Genomic DNA, 25,437 nt, shown 5'->3' on the forward strand with positions numbered 1-25,437 from the left:
GTGAAAGAAAGCTCTCGTATTTTGAAAGCTGATGACCCATGAGGAGAGAGGAAAGCCAGATAGCTCCTCTGCTCGTGAGCGCGCGCCCGAGTGCCTAACCGCAAGCTCTAGGCCACAATGGTAGAATTTTCTGAAGCCCACTTACTTAAAGTCTCGCCAGTGCAGGGCATGCGCTGGCTCAGGTGAGACCTAAAAAGGTCGCTTTCTGACTGAAGCAATACCTTTTTGCCAAATTTGAGGTAATTCCGTTCAGTAGTTTCGGCTGTAGCCTTGCACAAATTTTCCTATGGGAAATTAATTTTTTTACTCTTATTTTTTGATTTTCTCAAAAACTACTGAACGGATTTACACCATTTTAAAAAAGGTCGCGTTCTGAACCAAGCTCTACCTTTTCTTCAAAATTTCGGGTATTTCCGTTCAGCAGTTTGGGCTGTAGCTTGTCGCAAAATTTCCTATGGAAATTAACATGGAGAAAACGCTTTAGCTTACGCTTTTCCGCCTCTCCTGCTAATTCCATTACTAGTTCGGAAGCTCAGACAAATGTCTCTCACTGATCTTAATAGCCCCCACATGTTCTCGTCAACCTTGGTACTCTCATCCTTAGAACTCTCAGTGGTTCCACATCAAAAGCTACATATCACATCTTGTCTCCTCACTCTGAGCCATGGAGAAATCAGACATCCAATTCCCAGAGAACTCAACCTAGCGATTTGGCTTCTGAAATCATAGAGTTTGGTTATTTACAACTACAACCAGACTGCATGAATATTTTCAAGGAAGCTAGAAAGCCTACTACTAGAGCATGTTATGCAGCAAATGGAAACGTTTTGTTGCCTATTGTAAGAACAACAATATCAATCATCTTGATGCGTTTGTGCAGAATATAATTTGTTATCTGTTGCATTTACAGCAATGTGGATTCACTTACACATCCATTTGTTTACACCTGGGAGTCGTAGCTGCACACTTGCAAAATAGACAACACCTATCTCTCTTCAGAGTACCAGTGATTAAAGTCTTCATGGAAGGATTAAAAAGGGTTATACCGCCAAGTATTCCCCCTGCTCCAGAGTGGAACTTAAACATAGTTCTTCCAAGGCTAATGGGCCCGCCTTTTGAACCAATGCACAAATGTCCGTTACAATTCCTGTCATGGAAAGTTGCTTTCCTCATAACAATAAAATCACTAAGGAGAGTTGATGAACTTCAGGCATTAACTATACAAGAGCCCTTCTTTCAACTTCACAACGATAGAGTGGTTCTACGTACCAATCCTAAATTTCTCCTTAAAGTAGTTTCTGCTTAGTGGCAATTCATGTGCAATATCAAATTAAAATAACATATGATTAGCATTTTCATCATTATTTTAACCATCGTAATTCTTGTATAGAATTTATGTGCAGCAATGATAATAGAGCAAAAGACACACAATTGATGGACGGAATGCAGAACAAATCAAAACATTCACCCCTAGTCAAGAGATCTGGGTTAAATCCATCATTATTTTGCTCACCATGGCACCCCAGTTTAGACCTGGCCATATGCAAATCAGTCTTGACCCTGTACCTCATGGGAACAGTCCAGTCCGAACTGCAATGATAATAGAAGCAGATAAACGTAGTTAGAAAAATAGGCACATTGAACAGAATAAATAGTTCCACCATCTTTGTAAAACAACGTACATATGCAAGCATATACAAACTGTATGTAGCGTTTTCCTACTATGCTTTCCCGTGTGTGTGTCTTGTGGTCTCTGTGTGTCTGTCTCCCATTCCCTGTAGGGAAAGTATGTAGCTCCCCGTTGTAGAAGAGTCGGTCAAGAAGGAGCACAGCGTTGAATAATTTCTTGATATGCACTTTTTAGGTTTTGCCTGGCGAAAGCTGCGCTTTCTGCGCAGCTTTTTCGCGCAGGCGAAAACCTGATGAGAATTGTAGTGTGCTTTGGGTCGGCCCTCGTCATTCATTGGCTGGCTCCGTAAATGGAGCCTTGCCATTGGACGAGGGGCCTGTCCGTCAATGCCGGACCAGACACGGGGGCGTTCCCGACATTCTTTGGCTTTTGCCGACGTCACGCGACGCCGGGAACGCCCCCGAGTCTGGTCCGGCATTGCCGGCACTTCTGCGTCTCTCCTGCCCCGTGACTGGCCGGCCGGCCAATCCTAGCGCGGCCGGCCGGAAGTGCCCGCCCCCGGCAGCCCGGGGGAAGAAGGAAGACGGCAAAAAGTATGGCGGCGCCCGCGGGGCTCCCGTGGCCTGGAGGGAACCCCGGCAATCGGAGGACAACACCCGTCTACACACCCCATGGATATCAAGCTCTGACCTCCACTCACCACTTTTTCGGATTCCAGATGTCTGGGCTGCCCAGCCTGTCGCTGCTCGCCTCCCAGACCGATCGTCACGGTGCTCTGCTAGAGGTGCCTCGAGATCCTTCGAGGTTCCGCTGCCTTGACGCTCTGCCGATTTGGAATGCCTTGTCCCGTTACCTCCGTTTCCCTTCTTTGTGCGATGCTGCCCAGATGTGTTTGTCTGCTCTGAGCCTGGGATCGGCTCCCATGGACCTGCCTGGACCATCGTCCTCACTCACGAGCTGCTGCGGGGAGTTTGCTTGTGCGTGGTCAGATTGCCCTGGACGACATCACGGCACGGGCTCCGCTGGTGGTACTGAGCCCGGGACGATTTCGCTGGTTTATTCTCCACCGTCCGCTGAGGCAGCTTCGAGGGGGCTGCATGACCCCGTCGCCTCGATCCTATGCCCCTGATACTCCCTGTTGTGCTGCCGTAATTGCCGGCTTCTGGAGCTGGATGCTCCCTTGCCCTGAGCCTCTATGTGTGGTGCTGCACCGGTTCCCCTCGAGCTGGGGACTGGGTCCTACAAGCTGCTCAGAGCCGTCCTCCGCCCGCCTCATGCCCGCATGACGCTGAGGCTACGGCTTGCAGTTCCTATTCCCAGATCCTTTATCACTGAGTTACCACATCGCTGAGGAAGCTCCCTGGGCCCCGGCTATGTTCTTGGCCATCTTGCTGGTTCGGCTCACCAACCACCCACCCTCCCCTCACTCAATGTTACAATCCACTTCTTTGGCCGCCGCAGATCCTCGGATTTTGATCCATAATCCTGCCGACTTCTCGAGGATCGAAAGTGCCCCAGCAGATTGCCTTCATCTCGGCTGTGACGTTCTTATGTCCTGCGCGGAATGGAGTTAACTATTTGCAGCATGTCAAGATGTTAATAAACGATTCTTCTGGCTCGTTTTGTCCTAACCCTTTATGGGAAGGGTGGGTCTCTAGTGTACAACAGTTTGAAGGAGAGGTTGGGTGCACTCCTACGGTGGGTGGGTGTCTGGTGTAGAGCGGGTTGTAAGAAAGGCTGGGTGCACAGTTGGGGTGGATGTCTGGTGTGGAACAGTTTGAAGGAGAGGTTGGGTGCACACCTAGGGTGGGTGGGTGTCTGGTGTAGAGCGGGTTGTAAGAAAGGCTGGGTGCACAGTTGGGGTGGATGTCTGGTGTGGAACAGTTTGAAGGAGAGGTTGGGTGCATACCTAGGGTGGGTGGGAGTCTGGTGTAGAGCGGGTTGTAAGAAAGGCTGGGTGCACAGTTGGGGTGGATGTCTGGTGTGGAACAGTTTGAAGGAGAGGTTGGGTGCACACCTAGGGTGGGTGGGTGTCTGGGGTAGAGCGGGTTGTAAGAAAGGCTGGGTGCACAGTTGGGGAGGATGTCTGGCGTAGAACAGTTTGGAAGAGAGGTTGGGTGCAAAGATACGGTGGTTCGTGGTTGGGTGACGGGTGTAGAGCAGTCTTGTTTGACAGGTGTCTAGTGTAGGGCAAGATGGGTGCACAGCGGATGGGGGAGGTCTGTTGTAGTTCTGCCTGTATGAGAGGCTGGGTGCTCAGCACCCTTGCCGTGTAATGCCTTGTACTACATCTGTGTTAGCAGTCGCCTCAGGCTGTTGTTTTTTATGCAGGGGACGGGATTTGATCATGCCCATTACGCCGTATTGCTTTTCAAAGGCAACTGTTGCAGAGCCAAGTGGGCTGTTGAAAATTGTGTTTTCTCCACCTGCCCCTGTTGCCTGCTTGTGCCTCCGTTTTCGTGCCTCCGTTTTCGTGCCCCTGTTGCCTGCTTGTGTCCCTGTTGCCCGCTTGTGCCTCCTTGTGCCCCTGTTGTCTGCTTGTGCCTCTGTGTGCCCCTGTTGTCTGCTTGTGCCTCTGTGTGCCCCTGTTGCCTGCTTGTGCCTCTGTGTGCCCCTGTTGCTTGCTTGTGCCTCTGTGTGCCCCTGCTTGTGCCTCTGTGTGCCCCTGTTGTCTGCTTGTGCCTCTGTGTGCCCCTGTTGTCTGCTTGTGCCTCTGTGTGCCCCTGTTGCCTGCTTGTGCCTCTGTGTGCCCCTGTTGCCTGCTTGTGCCTCTGTGTGCCCCTGCTGCCTGCTTGTGCCTCTGTGTGCCCCTGCTTGTGCCTCTGTGTGCCCCTGTTGCCTGCTTGTGCCTCTGTGTGCCCCTGTTGCCTGCTTGTGCCTCTGTGTGCCCCTGTTGCCTGCTTGTGCCTCTGTGTGCCCCTGTTGCCTGCTTGTGCCTCTGTGTGCCCCTATTGCCTGCTTGTGCTCTGCTTGTGCCTCTGTGTGCCCCTGTTGCCTGCTTGTGCTCTGCTTGTGCCTCTGTGTGCCCCTGTTGCCTGCTTGTGCCTCTGTGTGCCCCTATTGCCTGCTTGTGCTCTGCTTGTGCCTCTGTGTGCCCCTGTTGCCTGCTTGTGCCTCTGTGTGCCCCTGTTGCCTGCTTGTGCCTCTGTGTGCCCCTGTTGCCTGCTTGTGCCTCTGTGTGCCCCTGTTGCCTGCTTGTGCCTCTGTGTGCCCCTGTTGCCTGCTTGTGCCTCCGTCTGCCCCTGTTGCCTGCTTGTGCCTTCGTCTGCCCCTGTTGCCTGCTTGTGCTGTGTTGGTGTGTGTGGAGGGCTCTGTGTGGCTGTGTGTGTAGGAAGCTTTGTGTGGCTGTGTGTGTGGAGGGCTCTGTGTGGCTGTGTGTGTGGGGGGCTCTGTGTGGCTGTGTGTGCGGGGCTCTGTGTGGGGGTGTGTGTGGGGCGGCTCTGTGTGTGTGAGAGAGAGATTTGTTTAAATACCAGGATAATTGCCGGCAGCAGCACCCTTGCCGTGTAATGCCTTGTACTACATCTGTGTTAGCAGTCGCCTCAGGCTGTTGTTTTTTTTTATGCAGGGGACGGGATTTGATCATGCCCATTACGCCGTATTGCTTTTCAAAGGCAACTGTTGCAGAGCCAAGTGGGCTGTTAAAAATTGTGTTTTCTCCACCTGCCCCTGTTGCCTGCTTGTGCCTCCGTTTTCGTGCCCCTGTTGCCTGCTTGTGCCCCTGTTGCCCGCTTGTGCCTCCTTGTGCCCCTGTTGCCCGCTTGTGCCTCTGTGTGCCCCTGTTGTCTGCTTGTGCCTCTGTGTGCCCCTGTTGCCTGCTTGTGCCTCTGTGGGCCCCTGTTGCCTGCTTGTGCCTCTGTGGGCCCCTGTTGCCTGCTTGTGCCTCTGTGTGCCCCTGTTGCCTGCTTGTGCCTCCGTCTGCCCCTGTTGCCTGCTTGTGCCTCCGTCTGCCCCTGTTGCCTGCTTGTGCTGTGTTGGTGTGTGTGGAGGGCTCTGTGTGGCTGTGTGTGTAGGAAGCTTTGTGTGGCTGTGTGTGTGGAGGGCTCTGTGTGGCTGTGTGTGTGGGGGCTCTGTGTGGCTGTGTGTGTGGGGGGCTGTGTGTGCGGGGCTCTGTGTGGGGGTGTGTGTGGGGCGGCTCTGTGTGTGTTTGTGTGTGTCATTTGCGATAGATAAAGCTAGTGGCATTGTAAATGACAATGCCATTTATTTATGTTAAAAAAACATAAATAAAAATAATGTCAAAAGCAATGCCAATAGCTCTAACTTTAACAAAGGCAAAACCATTGCATTGTAAATGCTTGTTATTAGTATTACAGGAAATCACAATGATTGATTGTCTCTGTTATATTCTTCTTTCCTACAGGGTCTTCCTCTTCAGTCCCTTAGGTGAGCCTCGGCCGCCGTCGTCCCTTGGACAGAAGGAAAAGACTCAGGTAAGTGTTTTTGCTTTATGGTTTAGTCAAGGGTGGATGTGAGGGATAAATAATAGCTATGCATAAATGTGAAGGGAGGGGGTAGAGGTTGGAGCAACCAAAAGAAATAGTAGCCGATGATTTCTGCTCTTGTCTTTGTTTCCATCTCACGTATTTCCTTTTTCCTGGGTCCCTTTCACCCCTCAGCCTCTCCTCCCATCCCTCTCTTTCTTAGCCACTTTCCAAAAACCCCATAGACGCCCACGCACCTGGAAGAGCCACGTCCCTCCGTGGCCATGGCGTGGTGACTCCGCGTCCTTCAGTGAGGTCTGGTCTTCTGCTTTGGCTTTCCCTCCTCCGCCAGGTTCGGGTGTTCTGCTTGCCGACAAGCTGTGACCTCCCCTGGGCTCCGGTTCTCTCTCTCTCGTAAAGCTGTTAGTCCTTCTCTGTCTTTCCGGTCTTCCCCCGCTGGTTTCTCCGCCTCGCATTCCCATTCCGAGTGTAGCTGTACCAACTACTGACCAACCTGACGCGCTCTCCGTCCCCACCTTCTTCAAGTGTTTATCCTCTGATGTCAGGCCTCAGCTTCGGCTTAAAGGGGCAGCCTGCCGATTCCCCTCTCTCCACTTCTTGATAACAGCAAAGTGGACAACTGGTAAAAGGGTACTGTGAATATATGAGGGGAGAAATATATGAAGCGATGGCATGGCACTCCTTATCCTCTATCCCATCGTCTACCACAGGGGCTACCTGACACACCCCACCCCCAGACACACCCAAAAATAGCTTATCCTAAAAACCCACCTCCCAAAAACAAGATACCAAACAAAAGGAAAATCTTAGGAGCTTCAGGTGATGTCCCTAGTGTCTGATTACTGGTGTTTGTTTAGGTTTACAGGAGTCCAGAGGTTACATAGCAAACCTTGTCTATGCATGCTGTGTATTTTTCATTCATTATTGTAGTATTTATGAAATCCACTCATTGGGTGCCAGAAGGGAGATGTATTTGGCTACAGTTGTTTATATAGCCCAGACTAGATCAGGTCTGTGTCTCCTGCTCCTCAGCTTGTTCCCGTAAAAGTGCATCAATGTCTCCTTCCCTTGGAAGCAAATCCACTTGTATTCCAATTTAAGCATATTTATTCTCATAGAATCACTTTCAAAATCCACTGTTCCGCAAGTAAATTCAAATTCAGTCTGCCCAATTCATTTTGGGGGTTCTCCCTTCATCAGGGGGGCACATGTGAGGAATCTATGTTGTATGTTGTGTGCGGAAAATAGTGACATATGAATTAATTTGCAATGCAATCTAATCCTACAGATACATACATTAATAGTTTACTACATGTCATGGTATAGCCTAACCGCAAGTCTGCGTTTGTGTTATACCAGGGTCTCCACCTTTTCAATAGTGAGAGCTACTTCTGATCGAGGAGAATCATCCTGATCTACTGCCTTTATCACGTGGCTTTGCTAAGGGTAGATGAATGCCAAGCAACTTAATTGCTGCCCTAGAGCGCCCAGTCCTGCTGCAGTGAGCATATAGCATTTGTGGCACTGGGTTAGGAAAGGTTTACCTGTAGGGACCCTAAGCCTTTGTAGCACTGCTAGGTTTACCTGCGGGACCCCAAGCATTTTTAGTACTGGTAGGGACGGTGTATCTATGGGGTTCCCAGGGACGCGTTATTTTCATTTTATTCTTATTAACGAATCACATCAGAGAGGTGAGTGTTTCACTGAGGGTTGTGGCCTCTTTGTCATGCAATACATGGGATGGCATTGTTCTCTCTGAGTGCGTGTGAAGACAAAAGACTTCTGTTATCTGGTGAGTTGCCCTCCTGTTCATTGGCCCCTGTCCAGATCCTGGCCCGGCTTTAACTATTCAAGATTAATGTTCAGTAGTGGCAGTGGCAGTATAAGGACTGTGATCAAGACCTGCTGTAGAGTTTCCGCTGTCCTAGGAAATATGTCTCAATGTATGAAAGGGCCTGTTTTGGACATGGTTAGCCTTCACTTTTTACCTGCAAAATGATATAGTATTTACTGGAAGTGCACAGGGTCACTGCCAACCAGGTCCCCTGAGCCCGATCTCCTTCCCTTAAGTGTACCTGTTGTTTCCACGGTTGTCACCCCATTAGCTCACATATAAGTCCCCAGTAAAAGATGCCTCTGGTACCAAGGGCCTTGTTGTTAAAGAGGGTCTCTAAAGGCTGCAGCACACATTATGCCACCCTAAGGAACCCCTCACCAAGCACATACATACATACATACATACTGCCACTGCAGCTGTGTGTCTTGGTGCAGACAAAACTGAAGAGTCGACATGGCACACATCCCTGCATGCGATGCCCATAGGGACTGTCTGAGATATCGGTAAGACACCCCTCTAGCAGGCCTTATAGCCCACGCTGCTTTAGGGATATCTCCTGTGAGGGCATATCTGCTTGAGCAGATATGCCGATGCAATATCCTTGTCTATTCTGGGATATTGCAAGTGACCAGGGAAGCTCTATAGTAAGTACATTGGCTGCACACTTGTCATTACGAGTTCCACACCTCCATGAAGGTTTCACTGAAATATGGGATATTTGGTACCAAACATCTCAGCATAATAAACCTGTGCCAATTGCAGTGCCCGATTTATTACAAATTGCACACAGAGTGCCCCCTAGAGGGGTCCCCTAAGATCTACCAATCCTTAGTGTGATCATCGACTGTCCTGAGCCAGCCTGCTACCACCAGACAGTGTTCTGTCCTCATGGGGAGAGTGCCTGTGCACTCTGAGGTCGATAACAATGCCTTTCCTGGCTGGAGGTGTTCACTCTCCCTTGGTCAGGAAGAGCTATCTGTGGCATGGATTTTCAAAGGACTTGCCACCTTTGTAATGCGATCCCAGCCTCTCCTGTTAGAGGGAGCAAGCGATCTTCCTGACCTCACCCCCTTTTTGGCCAAGGACAGGTGGAAAACCTTAGATAAAATAGGAGGTGTGCCCCCGTCCCCTCTGCCAACTCCACCCCTCAGGTGCTGGAGGCGAGGTGAAGTACACTTTGTAGTGCCCACCGTCTTGAAGATGGTGGGACTTATTCAATCAGGGCTAGGACTATGTCCCCTTCCCACTGGAGGTGGGCATGATAAGAGGGTGTAGACACCCCGGGAAAGTGGCTTATTGGCCACTACCTTTTACTCCTTTGTAACACCCTTAAATCAAGATTTTAGGTGGCATCCTCAGACCCTGAATTTCAGTTCCTGGCGACCTAAGAAGAGCCGTGCACAGCAGCCTTCTCTGCTGGTGAGGCTCTGTAGATAACTATAATAATAAAAATAAGTCCACTTATAAAGCGCAATGGTTACACTTATGCCAGTGTGTCCCCGCGCTGCGGTAGAGTTAGTCAAGAATCAGATGCCCACTACCCTCACCCTACTAAAATTGGGGAAAGAGAAACGTTTTTAGTTTTTTCCTGAAGCATCTCTCCTGGGCCTCCATCCGGAGCTCCATCGGGCGAGCATTCCAGAGCTTGGCCGCCAATAGGCGGAAGGACCGACCTGCTATCCTGGCTTTCTTAATGTTGGGTACGCACACCAATCCTACCCCACCTGACCTCAGCTGACGTGTGGGGACATAGGGGGTCAGGAGATCCGACAGATACTGAGGGGCCCTTCCCTGCAGGATCCGATGACAGACACAAAGTGCCTTGAAAGTGACTATTTCTTTAATCGGGAGCCAGTGTAACTCGGCCAGGGTTTCCCTAGCCGATGCTCTTCTCGGACGCCTCAAAATAAGGCGGGCTGCCGCATTCTGCACTCCCTGCAGACGGAGCATACATTTGGTTGTTGCGCCTAGATAAAGGATGTTACCATAGTCCAGGCGCGACGTCACCGGGGCATGAAGCAGAGTCTTCCTAGCCGCTACAGGGAGTAGGTCCAAGGTTTTACGCAGGACCTTCAGGATCCCAAAACAGGCGCCTGCCACCCATCTTGTTTGATAGTCTTAGGAAAGACTGGGATCTAACCAAACTCCCAAGTTCTTTGCCTGCAAACAGGGCGTAGGTGACCCCCCAAGTCCTGGGGCCACCATGCCGATGACAACACAGTGGGGCCTTACCCACCACAAGCACCTCTGTCTTGTTGCTATTCAACTTCAGGCAGTTCTTAGCCATCCATGCAGCCAATTCTTGCATGCATGCCATGAAGTTGGAGGCAGCCGACTCCTGTGCCTGGGTCAGGGAGACCACCAGGTGCGTTTAATCGGCATAGGATACGACCCTGATCCGGAACCCCTCAGCAGTCTCCGCTACGGGAGCTACATAGAGATTAAACAGGGTCGGGCTCAGGGTCAAGCCCTGCAGCACTTCCTGGTTCAGCATGATGACCCTGGAGTAGTGTTTGCCCTGTCTCACCTGGAAGCAGTGACCCGACAGGAACGATTTTAGGCAATTCAGGGCATTGCCAGACACCCCACCCTTCCTCAGACACTACCAACGTGTGATGGGCTACAGTGTCAAAGGCGGCACTTAGATCCAACAGGATCAAGGCCACCATTTGACCTGCATCCATAAATTGCCTGATGGATTCAGTGGCAAGAAGCAGCGCGGAATCTGTCGAGTACACAGCTCGAAAGCCGGACATGGTCCCAGCCTTACTGGCCTGTCTGCATCCCTGGATGATCCTGAACCAAAAGGCAACTCGTCTTGCAGCCCAGCGACCTCCAGAACCTTGGGAGGACTGCCTGCCTTCGATCAAGACCAAGGTCTCCAGAGAAAAGCAGACCTATTCACAAAGCAACACTCTTCAAAGTAAAGACTCTGTGACCTGAAGAACTGCGCAGCCTGCCCCCCCGGTTTTACCTCTGCACCCGATGCCACCAGCCAGAGTCCAAGTGGCCCACCAGTTCAGCAAGGTTCCCCTGCTCTCAAGAGCCCAACTCCACAATGAGCTGACCTCTCCTGGACTCCTAGAAGTTGCCTGCAGCTTCTGCAAGAAGACCCCTCAACTGCGACGTGCACTGGTTAGCCATTTCTGACACCAAAAGGCACCCTTTCACCCGTCCATCCTGGGCCTTGGTGAAGAGGACAAAAGGTGTTCCTACGTCCCTGAGCATCATAACTTACCTCAGTGGCTGTTGGTTTCCTTCGATCGGCCTCCTGGCTGGAGCCTGCAGCCCTTTTCAGATTTGGCCTGCCTCCATTGCTTTTCATTGGGCACACGATGCTGTGTTGGCACCCTGCATCCATCCGCCCCTAAGCCGCTAGTGTTGTAGTATGGGTGCTGCCTTAGCCCCTGCTCAGTGTTAGCCTCAGCCCTGGAGACTGTTCCTCCAAGCTACTGCTTCTTAGCTGTAAGCAGCCTCTGTCCGATTGCCCCAGTCCCCTTTAATTTGTATTCGGTGACTGACCTTGAACTTGCACCATGTACCCGCCCACCCCTTTGTTGCTTGTGGTGCACTGTTGGTGCTGAACTGAACCTTGCCCTGTACTGACCTTAACTTCCGAAGACTGGTCTTTTAAGTGAATGTTCCGTGTACGTATGTTTAATGTTTTTTTTCCCATTGCTTAACATCGTAAAGTCTGAAAATTGCAGTGTGTCCACTTTTTATATTGAAAATGTATTTCTATTGTGAAAAGTATTTACCTAAGAAAAGTTCTGCAAAATAAATCCAACCAAGTGTCATTTTTATGAATTGGTCTCAGATTTAATCATTGAGTGTGTGTCTCTTTTATTGCCACGGTGTGTACAACAAATGCTTACGACTACCCTCGGATAAGCCTAACTGCTCTTTCACACTACCACAAAAGAGAGCATTAGTAATATATACTTGAGCCACTGTAAAGCCTTTGGGGATCCACTGGACTCTCTGCTCACTCTAACTCTTTTTGGTATAGTATATAGAGAGCCAGCTTCCTACACTGGTGGCGCAGCGGGAGGGTACACGACACACTCTACCTCTTTTTGGTATAGTATATAGAGAGCCAGCTTCCTACACTGGTGGCGCAGCGGTAGGGTACACGACACACTCGACCTCTTTTTGGTATAGTGTATAAAGAGCCAGCTTCCTGCACTGGTGGTGCAGTGGTAGGGTACACGACACACTCTACCTCTTTTTGGTATAGTATATAGAGAGCCAGCTTCCTACACTGGTGGCGCAGCGATAGGGTACACGACACACTCTACCTCTTTTTGGTATAGTATATAGAGAGCCAGCTTCCTACACTGGGGGCGCAGCGGTAAGGTACACCACACACTCTACCTCTTTTTGGTATAGTATATAGAGAGCCAGCTTCCTACACTGGTGGCGCAGCGGTAGGGTACACAACACACTCTACCTCTTATTGGTATAGTATATAGAGAGCCAGCTTCCTACACTGGGGGCGCAGCGGTAGGGTACACGACACACTCTACCTCTTTTTGGTATAGTATATAGAGAGCCAGCTTCCTACACTGGTGGCGCAGCGGTAGGGTACACAACACACTCTACCTCTTATTGGTATAGTATATAGAGAGCCAGCTTCCTACACTGGTGGCGCAGCGGTAGGGTACACGACACACTCAACCTCTTTTTGGTATAGTGTATAGAGAGCCAGCTTCCTGCACTGGTGGTGCAGTGGTAGGGTACACGACACACTCTACCTCCTTTTTGGTATAGTATATAGAGAGCCAGCTTCCTACACTGGTGGCGCAGCGGTGGGGTACATGACACACTCTGCCTCTTTTTGGTATAGTATATAGAGAGCCAGCTTCCTACACTGGTGGCGCAGCGGGAGGGTACACGACACACTCTACCTCTTTTTGGTATAGTATATAGAGAGCCAGCTTCCTACACTGGTGGTGCAGCGGTAGGGTACACAGCACACTCTACCTCTTTTTGGTATAGTATATAGAGAGTTAGCTTCCTACACTGGTGGCGCAGCGGTAGGGTACACAACACACTCTACTTCTTTTTGGTATAGTATATAGAGAGCCAGCTTCCTACACTGGTGGCACAGCGGTAGGGTACACGGCACACTCTACCTTTTTTTGGTATAGTATATAGAGAGCCAGCTTCCTACACTGGTGGGGCAGCGGTAGGGTACACGACACACTCTACCTCTTTTTGGTATAGTATATAGAGAGCCAGCTTCCTACACTGGTGGTGCAGCGGTACGGTACACGACACACTCTACCTCTTTTTGGTATAGTATATAGAGAGCCAGCTTCCTACACTGGTGGGGCAGCGGTAGGGTACACGACACACTCTACCTCTTTTTGGTATAGTATATAGAGAGCCAGCTTCCTACACTGGTGGTGCAGCGGTACGGTACACGACACACTCTACCTCTTTTTGGTATAGTATATAGAGAGCCAGCTTCCTACACTGATGGCGCATCGGTAGGGTACACGACTTTGCGTTTGCTGGACCACTCTGACAATAAGTGACAACAAGATTCAATCCAGAAATTGCCTTTCTTTAAATTGTAGTTTTGCAAATTGACTATTTTTCCAAATTTTGAAATATGTCAGAGCCCTGGTTCGGTCCCCTTGAGTACAACTGTTTCAAAAGTCAAACTCTTGCTGTAGTTAGGAAACCAGTATTAGGGATTTTTCCTTTCCAAAAAGGTTCCCAACTTTGTAAAGACAATGAGTGCTAGAAGTAGTCACTCAGAAGAGCTGATACAGGTGAAGGAAATCGACCTCACACCTTATGTCTTTAAGTATAAAATAGCTCAGAGGCTTGGGTAAAACCTATAGCTCAGGACTGGGTCAAACCCTACCAAAGCAAAGCTCCAGGATCTTTTGGCGGAATATGACAAAGAGCATCCAGAGGATGACTCTGATCTCACAGATCAAAATACTGACCGTAGGAGTGACCGTGAGACACCCCAAGACAAAGAAGCCTCTTCAGACGAAGAGCTTGCTCTGCTAAGACTAGCCAGGAGGGCCTCTCTAGAAGCCCAACTCCTAGCTACAGAAGAGAGAGAAAGGAGTTTGGCCGAGGACCCATCTTTGGTGGCATCACAATCATAAATAAGGAGAAAGTAGATTCATTTGACCCTAAAAAACCCAAAGGGATTAATTATGTGATGATATCACCAAGTGGTTCATTGCTTTTGAACAGGCCTGTCTTAGCAGGCAGGTCCACAGGAAACCGTGGAGTGCTATCCTGTGGGAAATGTTCTCAGAAAAGTGCAGGGATAGACTCCTGACACTCGGTGAGAAAGAGGCTCAATCCTATGACCTCATGAAGGGTACCCTAAGTGAGGGCTGTGGATTAAGTACGGAGTATAGCACCAGTTTCAGAGAGGCTCGAAAAACCCAGAGCCAGGCCTGGGTAGATTTTGTAGACTATTCACTGAAATCAGTAGGAGGTTGGTTAGTAAGTAAGAATGTGCATGCCTTTGAAGGGCTTTATCATTTGGTAATGAAGGAGCATCTGTTAAGTAATTGTTACCAAGGGAAGCTACATCAATTCCTGGTAGACCTTGGTCCACTTTCTCCTCAAGAGTTGGGGAAGAAGGCAGACCACTGGGTCAAAACAAGGGTGACCAAGACTCCTGCTGGTGGGGGAGACTAAAAGAAAGAGGTCAGAAAGTGACCCTAGGGAAATGGGGTAACCCGGAAAAGAAAGATTCTACTTCAGGCCCCCAAAAACCTGTTCAAGAGAGTGGGCCCAGAGACTCTTGACAGCCAAAGGGTGCGTACCAGGGTAAGAACTGGGATCCTAAGATGGGCTTGGTGCCATGGCTGTAGGCCACTTGGGCACTTTCCTTGAGACTCTAGCTGTAAAAACAAGAAATATACCTCTGGTCCACCTGCAGTACCTGCAGCTGCCAATCTCCAGATGGGATCTCAGGAGAGCAATGGCCATGCCAATGAGCTCTCTTAGCCGACTCAAGTAGGGATGTGGCCTTAGCCACCTTAGCTGCCTGGCCCACTAACATGCACATGGGGTTAGGGTGGAGGCCTTGAGAGACACTGGCACCAGCATCACCATGGTGACTGAGCAGATAGTTTCCTTAGAACAGCATCTGCCTGGAAGGACCTTTCCAGTCATCAATGCTGAAAATGGGACAAAAACCCATCCCGCAGGCGAGGGTGTCTTTTGATTTAGGAGGAGTTGCTGGCAACCAAGAGGTAGCAGTGTCTTCATCCATACTAGTTGATTGTTTTCTTGGCAATGATTTGGAGTCCTTAGCCTGGGCTGAGGCAGAACTGAGGATCCATGCAGAAATGGTTGGAACCTCACACTGGGTGTGTGTGTGAAAACCATAGCACAGAACAGAGCCCGGGTGTAAAAGAGGTGCTGAAGTCTAGAATAATGCCCCAGTCCTCCAAGAGAAAAGGCAGGAAAACTGGAGAACCAGATTCTAGTCAGCCACCAGACCGTTCTCCTCTTGAGGAAGAAGGGTCAGCCCTAGAGACAACTGAGCCTCAGGAGCTGAAGTTTTACCAGGAAGAGCTTTTGGCCCTGGGGCGACCCTCTAGGGAAGATCTGTGCCAGGGACAGAAAACCTGTCCCACTCTTGAAAACCTGTGACTGCAAGCTGCAGCACAGGAAGGAGGTGATGGCAGTGGTGTCCACAGGACATATTGGGAGGAGGAAATCCTTTACACTGAGGCCAAAGACCCCAAACCTTGTGCCACTAGGAGAGTGGTAGAGCCTCTGGCGTTTCGGGGAGTTCCTGCGCCTCCATTTGTGCATTATAATCAGCCACATATACGACTTTTTCTGTCCAGACTCTTTGAGATTAACAACGAACGGACTGTGCTTCTCAGCTTTCCATGATAGAACTTCGGGTGAGAGTTGTACATGACGTATTGTTTGGCCACTGTGCATCCACATCTTCTTTAAGATCAGTGAAAGCAGCCACGAAGCATATCTGGATGAGAGTCTTGAAGGTAAGTAACTCTCAGAAGCTCCTGTTAAGCTATCTTCCCGTCAGTGGGGCAAACTTGTTTGTATCTTTCCTAGAGGACCTGGTTGTGGCATCCCCGTAGCTGGACACCTTGACCAGACCAGAACTAAAGGCCAGGGATACACCAGAGGGTGAAGGAGATTTGTAACTCCTGGCCCATCTGTCAAGCCAGTGGCACGACGGTTGGGCACCCAAAGGGCCTCTTAATCCTGCTTCCAGTTGTTGGCGTTCCCTTTGAAAAGGCAATGATTGACATTGTTTGTCCCCTTGACCCCCCTACAGCATCAGGGAACAGTTCTGCTGGTAGTAGATCATGCCTCCAGGTATTCCGAGGCTATTCCCCTCTGGAGTACCACTGCCCCTGTAGTGGCTAGGGCCCTCATTAGCATCTTTACCAGGGTGGGCTTCCCTAAGGAGGTGGTGTCATACAGAGGTACCAACTTCATGTCTGGCTACTTGAAGCACATGTCGAAGGAGTGTGGCGTGAATTACCGGTTCACTACCCTCTACCACCCACAATGTAATGGCTTTGTTTTTTTTTTTTAGAACATTATTTTAATTTTAACAACATACAACCTGGCAGTCAGAGTATACATAGACATATCATACCAATATGTTCTACATAAGTAGGTTAATCAAGAAGCAGTCAATAATTACACATGCACTAATCTGCTTTCCGATTCTCCAGGTGATCAATAGGTGTCCCATTCCCCTAATTGGGAATGTACCTTATAATTATCATGTGGAGACACCTCCCTGCTCGTCCCCAGTGCCGTAGTGTTCTGCCTCGTCAGTTTCAGAGCCAGAGTCTGTGTCTGTTGTCACTCGGGAAGCAGGAGCTAGGAGTTATCTGCATGAGCACGGCAAGTGTTTAGTGTATCCTCAAATATGTCATCTCCTCTGCTAAGGCGCATATGTGTCTCCTCAGCTAGGGCCCAGTCGAGCGCATCTCTATGCCAGAGCGCAATCAATTGGGCATGCTGGGACAGCCATGTGATTGCATTTTTACGTCATGCCAGTACCATAGGCGACTGACCAAATTGAAAGGTTATCTTGCGCCCTTCTGGCATCTAATGAGGCTTAATAATCAGCATTTCGGTGTCAGGTCAATACTTAGTTGTGTTGCATGTACCATTTCTTCGACAGCTTGTTGCCAGAAGTAGTGTATTGCATCGCAGGGCCATCGTTAATGTAAGAAATCAGCCCCCACAGTGTTGCAGCGCAGGCATATATCTGGGCAAGACACGACCATTCGATAAAGGTCTTGTGGCGTTAAGTAGGTTCTTCACAGAAAATTATAATGTATCATTCGAAAATGGGCATTAATAGAAACCATGCATGTTAGTTCACAGGACCGCTGCCAGTCTTGATCTTCCTTTGGAATGTCAAAGTCTAAATTCCAGGCCTCTTGGGTCCGTGTGTAGTGTGTAGTGTCTACTGTACAGTTTAAAATGCAGCCCTTTGGGGGTGCGAGGGGTCGTGCCTCCTCCTCTTCCTTTCGGGGATGTTGTCAAGGTATTTGTAGAGCGCACTGTCACCAAGCGGTTTCCTGGCTCTATTACTCATACCGCTGTGGAACCCATCCTGGCTTTCCCTGTGAAGTGTCCACTCCTGGGCACCCCCAGGGTGAAGCCAGGCATCCTAGCGCTGTTGGGGCCGGTGTGGAGGTTAAGCAAGCTATTGCCCAGAGTTGCATCGAGGGACCCATGATTAGAATAGGCACCGAGGCGAGAATTATCAGGTCCGAGGAAATTGAGCCCAAGACCCGCCGTGGCGGGAATTGAACCCTGGTCCCGGGCCAGAACTCTGCATCAGGGTCTGCCGCTCTAACCATTGAGCCACACTCCTCAACTGTCAACCGCTCTTCCCATCAATCCGACCAAAATTGGAGGGCGGATCTCCCATTTCTTCTCCAATTGGTCCGTAATACTCACAGATCGATGGCTTTTGGACATAGTGTCCAGAGACTACACTCTGGAATTTGTGAAATTCCCTCAAAAATCTCCCCCCAGAGGTCCTCCTCCTGCCCGTCTGATGGAACTTTTATGCCAAATCCATCTCATGTTAAGGAAAGGAGCGATCAAAGTGTACCGAATCTTCAAAGAGGTGCAGGCTTCTAGTCAAGATTCTTCCAAATCAAGGAAAAATCAGGGAAGTGGCGCCCCATTCTGGACCTTCGTTCCTTCAAAAAGATTCTCAAGAAGCAAACTTTCCCGATGTTGTCTCTCCTAGAAGTGCTGTAATTACTGCCTCAAGGGGATTACAAGCCAACACTGGACCTTCAAGATGCCTATTTTCATGTCCCTATCCTACCCAGACACGGAAACTTTCTGCACTTCAGAGTGGCTGGCAGAGATTTCCAATTCCAAGTCCTTCCATCTGGCCTTCGCTCTGCACCCGAATGTTCACTAAAGTCTTGGCACTGGTGGCAGCATATCTTGGTCAAGCTGATGTCCAAATATTTCGCTACCTCGACGACTGCCTTATAAAGGCACAGTTGTTCGCAGTCGCAAGCAGACACACTCAGTCATGCCTGTCTCTGTGTCTTTCCATCACTCTGGAGAAGTCTTGGTTCACCCCCTCTCAAGTGAGGACCTTCTTGGGAGCCATCATAGACACACAGCAAACAAGGGCTTTTGTCTCCAATGAAAGACAACAGCAGATTTCCAAACTGGCAACTCCTGTGCACATAAAAGTATGTTTCTGTTCGACAGATCAAATCGCTTCTGGGGATGATGTCTTCCGGTATTCCCCTAATTCCCAACTGTCGCCTCAAAATAGGACCCCGACTGGAGAACTCGACAACCAATTGCAACAAGTCTCAGGGTCCTTCGACGATGTCGTCAACATCACGTCACAGATATGAACAGCATTGGTATAGCGGACTCGCATACCAAACATCTCTGCAGTTCGTTTGTAGTGGACACTCCAAGTTTCATCCTCACGACAGATGCCTCCCTCGAATGGTGGGAAGGTCATCTTCAAGCCCTCAGAGTCAAGGGGAAATGGGACACCCACCTATGAACTTGGCACATAAACCTTTTGGAGTTACTGGCGATATTCCCGGCTCTGAAGTCCTTTTGCACCCTCATTCAAGGAGCTTCAGTGTTGATCCGAATGGACAACACAACAACCTGACCCCAGGCCACCCCCCACGCCGCACGGCACCTCCGCTGTGACCGCGTCTCTGCCCCCGGCGCCGCAGGTTTGTCCCTGACCTCGGTGTCCCCCTGCTGCTACCTTCTCCTTCTTTCTGCTGCTGCCCTCACTTGTGACTTGTGAATTGTGCTTTTTCTTCTGGACTTCTGCATTTTTCGGTATTTTTCGTAGTTGCTGTTGTATCCCTGCCCTCTGTGTGTGCCCCCTCTGCTCCCCGCCGCTGCTCCCTCGCGACCCCGGCCCTTTTCTTTTGTACCCCCTGCCCATTGGCCGCCCCGCTCCCGCCTCCCAGCTGCTCCTCCTTCCCACTTGGCCTTATATGGAGGCCGAACGGCGCAGGTGAGTGTGACCTGTGAAGAACAGGGCCTTATGGGCCTGGCGGCGCAGGGCACGCCTTAATCTCCGAGTTCACCTGTCTTGTTGCACAGAGACACGGAACACTCTGTTGTCGTAGGAAACCGAATTTATTAGCTGCAGCTAGGCACAGTTGTCCTAGAAGTACAAGCTGCAGCTAGGCACAGTTGTCCTAGAAGTACACCACGTATGTTCTCAGGAGACTGCCACTTTACTCCGTGGCTCACAAGCTTTTATAGTAAAAATGCAGTTGTACAAACATATACCCAATGCACAAAGTTACAGCCAGTCAGAAGAGTTTGAAAACAAAGTGTTGTGCAACCGGAATGTTCTCTGCTTACGTGTTTGTGTGTTATTCTGCCCCTCAAGTTAATCAGTCTGGAATGAAAAGACATGTCTTGTATGCTTCAAAGGAAAGGTTGTAAAATAGGAAAACAAGAGGAGAGAATAGCGAAAGGCCGATAGATAAGATACGGCAAGAGAAGAATGCTAAAGGCTTAACAGATAGTTGGTACAAGGATTAGTTAGGCCGGGCGTTGTCTGGGCTTGGTTTCGGACAAGGACGGAGGGGGTCTTGCGACACGTTGCAATCAAAGGGGCAGAGACAATTCGTTCCTCGAGCGGCCTGTGTAAAGGCAACACAAAATGGCGGATGAATGTAAGATGGAGTCGAATTTAGTGAACCTCACCTGACCCAAGGCCACCCCCCACGCCGCATGGCTCCTCCGCTGTGACAGCGTCTCTGCCCCCGGCGCCGCAGGTTCGCCCCTGACCTCGGTGTCCCCCTGCTGCTACCTTCTCCTTCTTCCTGCTGCTGCCCACACTTGTGACTTGTGAATTGTGCTTTTTTTTCTGGACTTCTGCATTTTTCTGTATTTTTCGTAGTTGCTGTTGTATCCCTGTCCTCTGTGTGTGCCCCCCGCTGCTCCCTCACGGCCCGCCCCTTTTTCTTTTGTACCCCCTGCCCATTGTCCGCCCCGCTCCCGCCTCCCAGCTGCTCCTCCCTCCCACTTCGTCTCATATGGAGGCCGCACGGTGGCCGCGCCGAAGGCGCGCCAAAGGCAAGCCCGTCTGCGCCCGTCCGCGCCTGGACCGCACCCAGCGCCAGGAACCCTGGCCCTCGACGATGCCTGTCCACCCGACGGACTTATGACGGTGCAACCATCCACGCACTCAACGCCGGCCGGAACCCCGCCTGCTACCGAGCCATCCCGAAACACACCCACGGACCCTTCACCTGCCAAGCCTGCAAATTCACCTGCCTCCAAACCTGCACCGCACCCGCCAAGTCAGCTACCAGCAACAATCACCTCAAGTGCATCCTGCTCAACACCCGCTCCGTCCACAGGCACGGCGTCGAACTCTGGAACCTCCTGGACACAACATCACCAGACGTCGCCTTCCTCACAGAAACCTGGATGAACGCCTCCTCAGCCCCCGACATCGCCATAGCCATCCCGGATGGCTACAAGATCACCCGGAGGGACCGCGTCAACCAAACCGGAGGAGGCATCGCCATCGTCCACAGAAACACCATCCAAATCACTACTAACTCCGACGACACCTTCACCGCCGCCGAGCACCTTCACTTCCAGATACACACCGACCCTAAGACCACCCTCAGGGGCACTCTCATCTACAGACCCCCGGGACCACGCACACAATTCAGCGAAGCCATCGCAGACTTCGTCAGCCCGCACGCCCTAACCTCTTCAGACTACATCCTCCTAGGGGACCTCAACTTCCACCTGGAGAACAACAATGACAGCAACACTGCCGCCCTGCTGGACAACCTCGCCAACCTCGGACTCAAGCAACTGGTGAACACCCCCACCCACTACGCCGGCCACACGCTTGACCCCATCTTCTCCTCTGGCAAGCACATCTCCTTCAGCCACTCCGCCGGACTACACTGGACAGATCACAGCTGCGTCCACTTCAAATTCAGGAGACCCACCACCACCCGCAACAGGTTCCCCGCAGAAGCTGGCGCAAGATCACCACTCACCAGCTCACCACCTCCATCAGCCAGAACCCTCCCACCAACACGACGGACCCCAACGAAGCAGCCCGCAACCTCACACAGTGGCTCACCAACTGCGCCGATGACCTCGCACCACTGAAGAACCCTCCCAGCAGACCCGGCAGCAAGAAAGCCTCATGGTTTACCAACGACCTCAAAAACTCTAAGAAAACCTGCCGCACACTCGAGAAAGCCTGGCGCCACGACCAGACAACAGAAAACATGACAGCCCTCAAGAACGCCACCCCAAACACCACCAGCTGATCCGCACCACCAAAAGGACAACATTCAAAGAACGACTGGACAACAACACCCACGACAGCAAGGAACTCTTCAGCATCGTTAAAGAGCTCTCCAACCCCAGCACCTGCAGCAACGACATCAAACCATCGCAAGACCTCTGCGAATCACTCGCCTCGTTCTTTCACTGCAAGATCGGCGACATACACAACAGCTTCGGCGCACAGACCACGCACCCTACCACTGAATCATGGCCCCCCCCACCACCACCCTATGCACCTGGACCTCGGTCAGCACCGAAGACACCACCCGAACGATGAACACCGTCCACTCCGGCTCCCCAACCGACCCCTGGCCACACCACATCTTCAACAAAGCTGACTTCATCATCTTACCCTAACTCCGGGACATCATCAGCAGCTCCTTCGCATCCGCCACCTTCCCGGAGAGCTGGAAAAATGCCGAGCTCAGCGCCCTCCTGAAGAAACCCACCGCGGACCCCACGGACCTCAAGAACTTCCGCCCCATCTCGCTCCTCCCGTTTCCAGCGAAAGTCATCGAGAAGACCGTCAACAAACAACTTTCCGCCTTCCTCAAGATAAACGGATCCCTTGACCCCTCGCAGTCCGATTTCCGAGCAAACCACAGTACCGAGACCACCCTCATCGCAGCTACCGACGACATCAGGTCCTTGCTCGACAACGGGTAAACATCTGCCCTCATCCTCCTGGACCTCTCAGCAGCCTTCGACACCGTGTGCCACCGCACCTTAATACAGCGCCTCAGCAACACCGGAATCCAAGGAAAGGCCTTGGAGTGGATCATCTCGTTCCTCGCTGGAAGAACCCAGAGAGTCCGTCTCCCCCCGTTCCGATCCGCGGCCACCGAAGTCATCTGCGGCATACCGCAAGGATCCTCGCTCAGCCCCACCCTCTTCAACGTCTACATGAGCCCCCTCGCAGCCATCGCACGCCAACACAACCTAAACATCATCTCCTACCCTGACGACACCCAGCTGATCCTCTCCCTCACCAACGACCCCGCCACCGCCAGAGCCAGGCTCCAGGAAGGAATGAAAGACATCGCGGAATGTATGAAGCTCAGCCATCTGAAACTGAACTCGGACAAGACGGAAGTCCTCATCCTGGGACCATCCCCCTCTGCCTGGGACGATTCTTGGTGGCCCCCTGCCTTGAGCACCGCCCTCAAGCCAACGGACCATTCACGCAACCTGGGCTTCTTCTTGGACTCCTCCCTCACGATGACAAAGCAAGTCAACGCCGTCTCGTCATCCTGTTTCAACACCCTGCGCATGCTACGAAAAATCTTCCGGTGGATCCCCACCGAAACCAGGAAGACGGTCACCCAGGCCCTCGTCACCAGCCGACTGGACTACGGGAACACCCTCTACGCTGGAACCACAGCCAAACTCCAGAAAAGACTCCAGCGCATACAGAACGTCTCTGCATGACTCATCCTGGACATCCCCCGTAACAGCCACATCTCTCCCCATCTGAAAGACCTGCACTGGCTCCCCGTCAGCAAGAGGATCACGTTCAGACTCCTCACCCACGCACACAAGGCTCTCCACGACATGGGCCCCAAATACCTCAACAGCCGCCTCACATTCTACACACCCACCCGCCAGCTCCGATCCGCCAGCCTTGCCCTCGCCACCGTCCCACGCATTCGCAAAGCCACCGCCGGAGGAAGATCCTTGTCCTACCTGGCGGCCAAGACCTGGAACTCCCTCCCCACCCACCTATGGCTGACCCAGGACCATCTTTCCTTCAGGAAACAACTCAAGACCTGGCTCTTCGAGGAGTAGCGACCCCCCCTCCTCCCAGCGCCTTGAGACCCTGACGGGTGAGTAGCGCGCTTTACAAATCTGTTGATTGATTGATTGAACAAGCATGCATTATGTGAACAAACAAGGGGGCACGAGATACACTTTGCTATCCCTACAAGCTCAGCAAATTTGGGATTGGGCGATTCAACATCATATCAAAGCAGTCCATGTTCCGGGGGTGTCCAACCTTCTAGCGGACTCCCTGAGCTGGTCGGTCTCGTCAAACCACTAGTGGGAACTTCATCAGCCAACGCTGGACCGCATCTTTCAGCTTTGCGGACACCCCAATCTGGATTTATTGGAGACCAACCTGAACCGCAAATGCCCATTCTATGCAAGTTGGCTTCCCCACTCAAAATCGTGCAGAAATTCGTTTTTGATGAACTGGTCAAAAATATATGCTCACGCTTTTCCACTGATTCCTCTAGTCGCAAGGGTACTTTGGAAAATGCAGAAAGAACCCTGCGGCATTCTTCTCATAGCCCCCAGATGGCCTCGCCAGTTCTGGTTTACGGAGCTCCTCCTTCTGTCGGAGTGCAATCCAATTTGGCTGTGCCAATTTCGAATCTTCTTACTATGAACCATGGCCTGATCTGCCATCCAAATCCAACTGGTGCCTGAGCACTATGAGTTTGCAAATTTGATTATTCCTCCGGACTGCAAGGAGGTCCTCACTAACGCTAGAGCACCCTCCACTATCAAAACCTACAAACTCAAGTGGAAACGGTTCTATCCTTGGTGTGAAGCTTCAAATTCAAATTCTTCATTTTAACTCTGAGAAGACAGAGATTCTACACTGTGCAGTAGATAGAATCCCTCCTAAACTTCCGCTTGAGTTTTGGCCAACATCCCCTGCTACTCCATTGGCTCCCAGTAGCGTGGTACATAATCTGGGAGTCATGGTTGACAACAAATTGACATTAGAAAACTGTCAACAAAACAGCTGGAAGTGGTTTTACTCTGATCAGAGCATTTCGGAAAATCCTTCCGATGTTCTTCTAACAGAACAGAACGCTGATAGTCCGGAGCATCATCCTCAGTAAGCTGGACTATTGTGATGCCCTGTTACTAGAATCCCCACAATATCTGATTGAGAGATTGCAGAGAGTACAGACCATGGTGGCCAAAATGGTACTAGTGCAACCACGCCACTCCTCACCCTCCCGTGCACTCTCAGATTTAAATAAACAGTGGTCCTAGACCTATTGATTGAAATAATTGACCCAATCAGTCTTCATTCATTAAATCAAATATTTAAGAGCATTTCAACTGAATCTGCTCCAATTCACAAATATAATTAATAATTTTAAGAGAAAACACAACAGCCACTACAACAGAGACAGAGTAACAATGTATTTAATTCATTGTCTCATGTTTTTGAATTAATTTTGCACAATATTGCATTATTTCAGAGGTAAAAAACTAAGAAAAGGTTGCCCAAAGGAGCGTGCAAAAGAGAGTGATCAGAGTGTTTAGTGAATAAAGAAGGAAAAAGAAATTCACAGTGATAATCATAACATATTCACATTACTTCTTGGTCAATAACGGTATTCTAGTTTTTTCCGTATTGAATATACCTGGCCAAACAAGATTTTAGTAACCACTACATTCAAAACATTGTAAAGAGACATCCATGTCCTCAGTGTGCACTATGTAATGTCAAGAAACAGGTCCAAGGTAGAATAAATAGCGGCGACGTTTCGACTCGACTTAGGGCCAACCGGTCATTTAAACCTGGGGCATGGAAGTCTTCATCAGGACAAGATAGAGATGGGCAACCAAGGGGTATCGATGACCCCTAGGGGGAGAACCAACAAGGTATGTATCCTCAATCAGCGATATATACTTATACTTGAGAAGCGGCGATCCTGTGGAACCCAGGC

General features: G+C 50.6%; 1 long non-coding RNA gene across 1 annotated transcript in view; it reads left to right on the plus strand.

Moving 5' to 3' along the window:
- The window catches only part of LOC147737571 (uncharacterized), a 46,231-nt gene that overhangs the window by 15,108 nt on the left and 5,686 nt on the right, over window positions 1–25,437 (plus strand). Inside the window, exon 3 of the long non-coding RNA XR_015299745.1 lies at window positions 5,994–6,063. This is a non-coding gene — a long non-coding RNA (uncharacterized LOC147737571). The remainder of the gene's footprint in view (window positions 1–5,993; window positions 6,064–25,437) is intronic.

This window comes from Lissotriton vulgaris, chromosome 1_1, assembly GCF_964263255.1.
Source record: "Lissotriton vulgaris chromosome 1_1, aLisVul1.2, whole genome shotgun sequence".
Lineage (NCBI taxonomy): Eukaryota > Metazoa > Chordata > Amphibia > Caudata > Salamandridae > Lissotriton > Lissotriton vulgaris.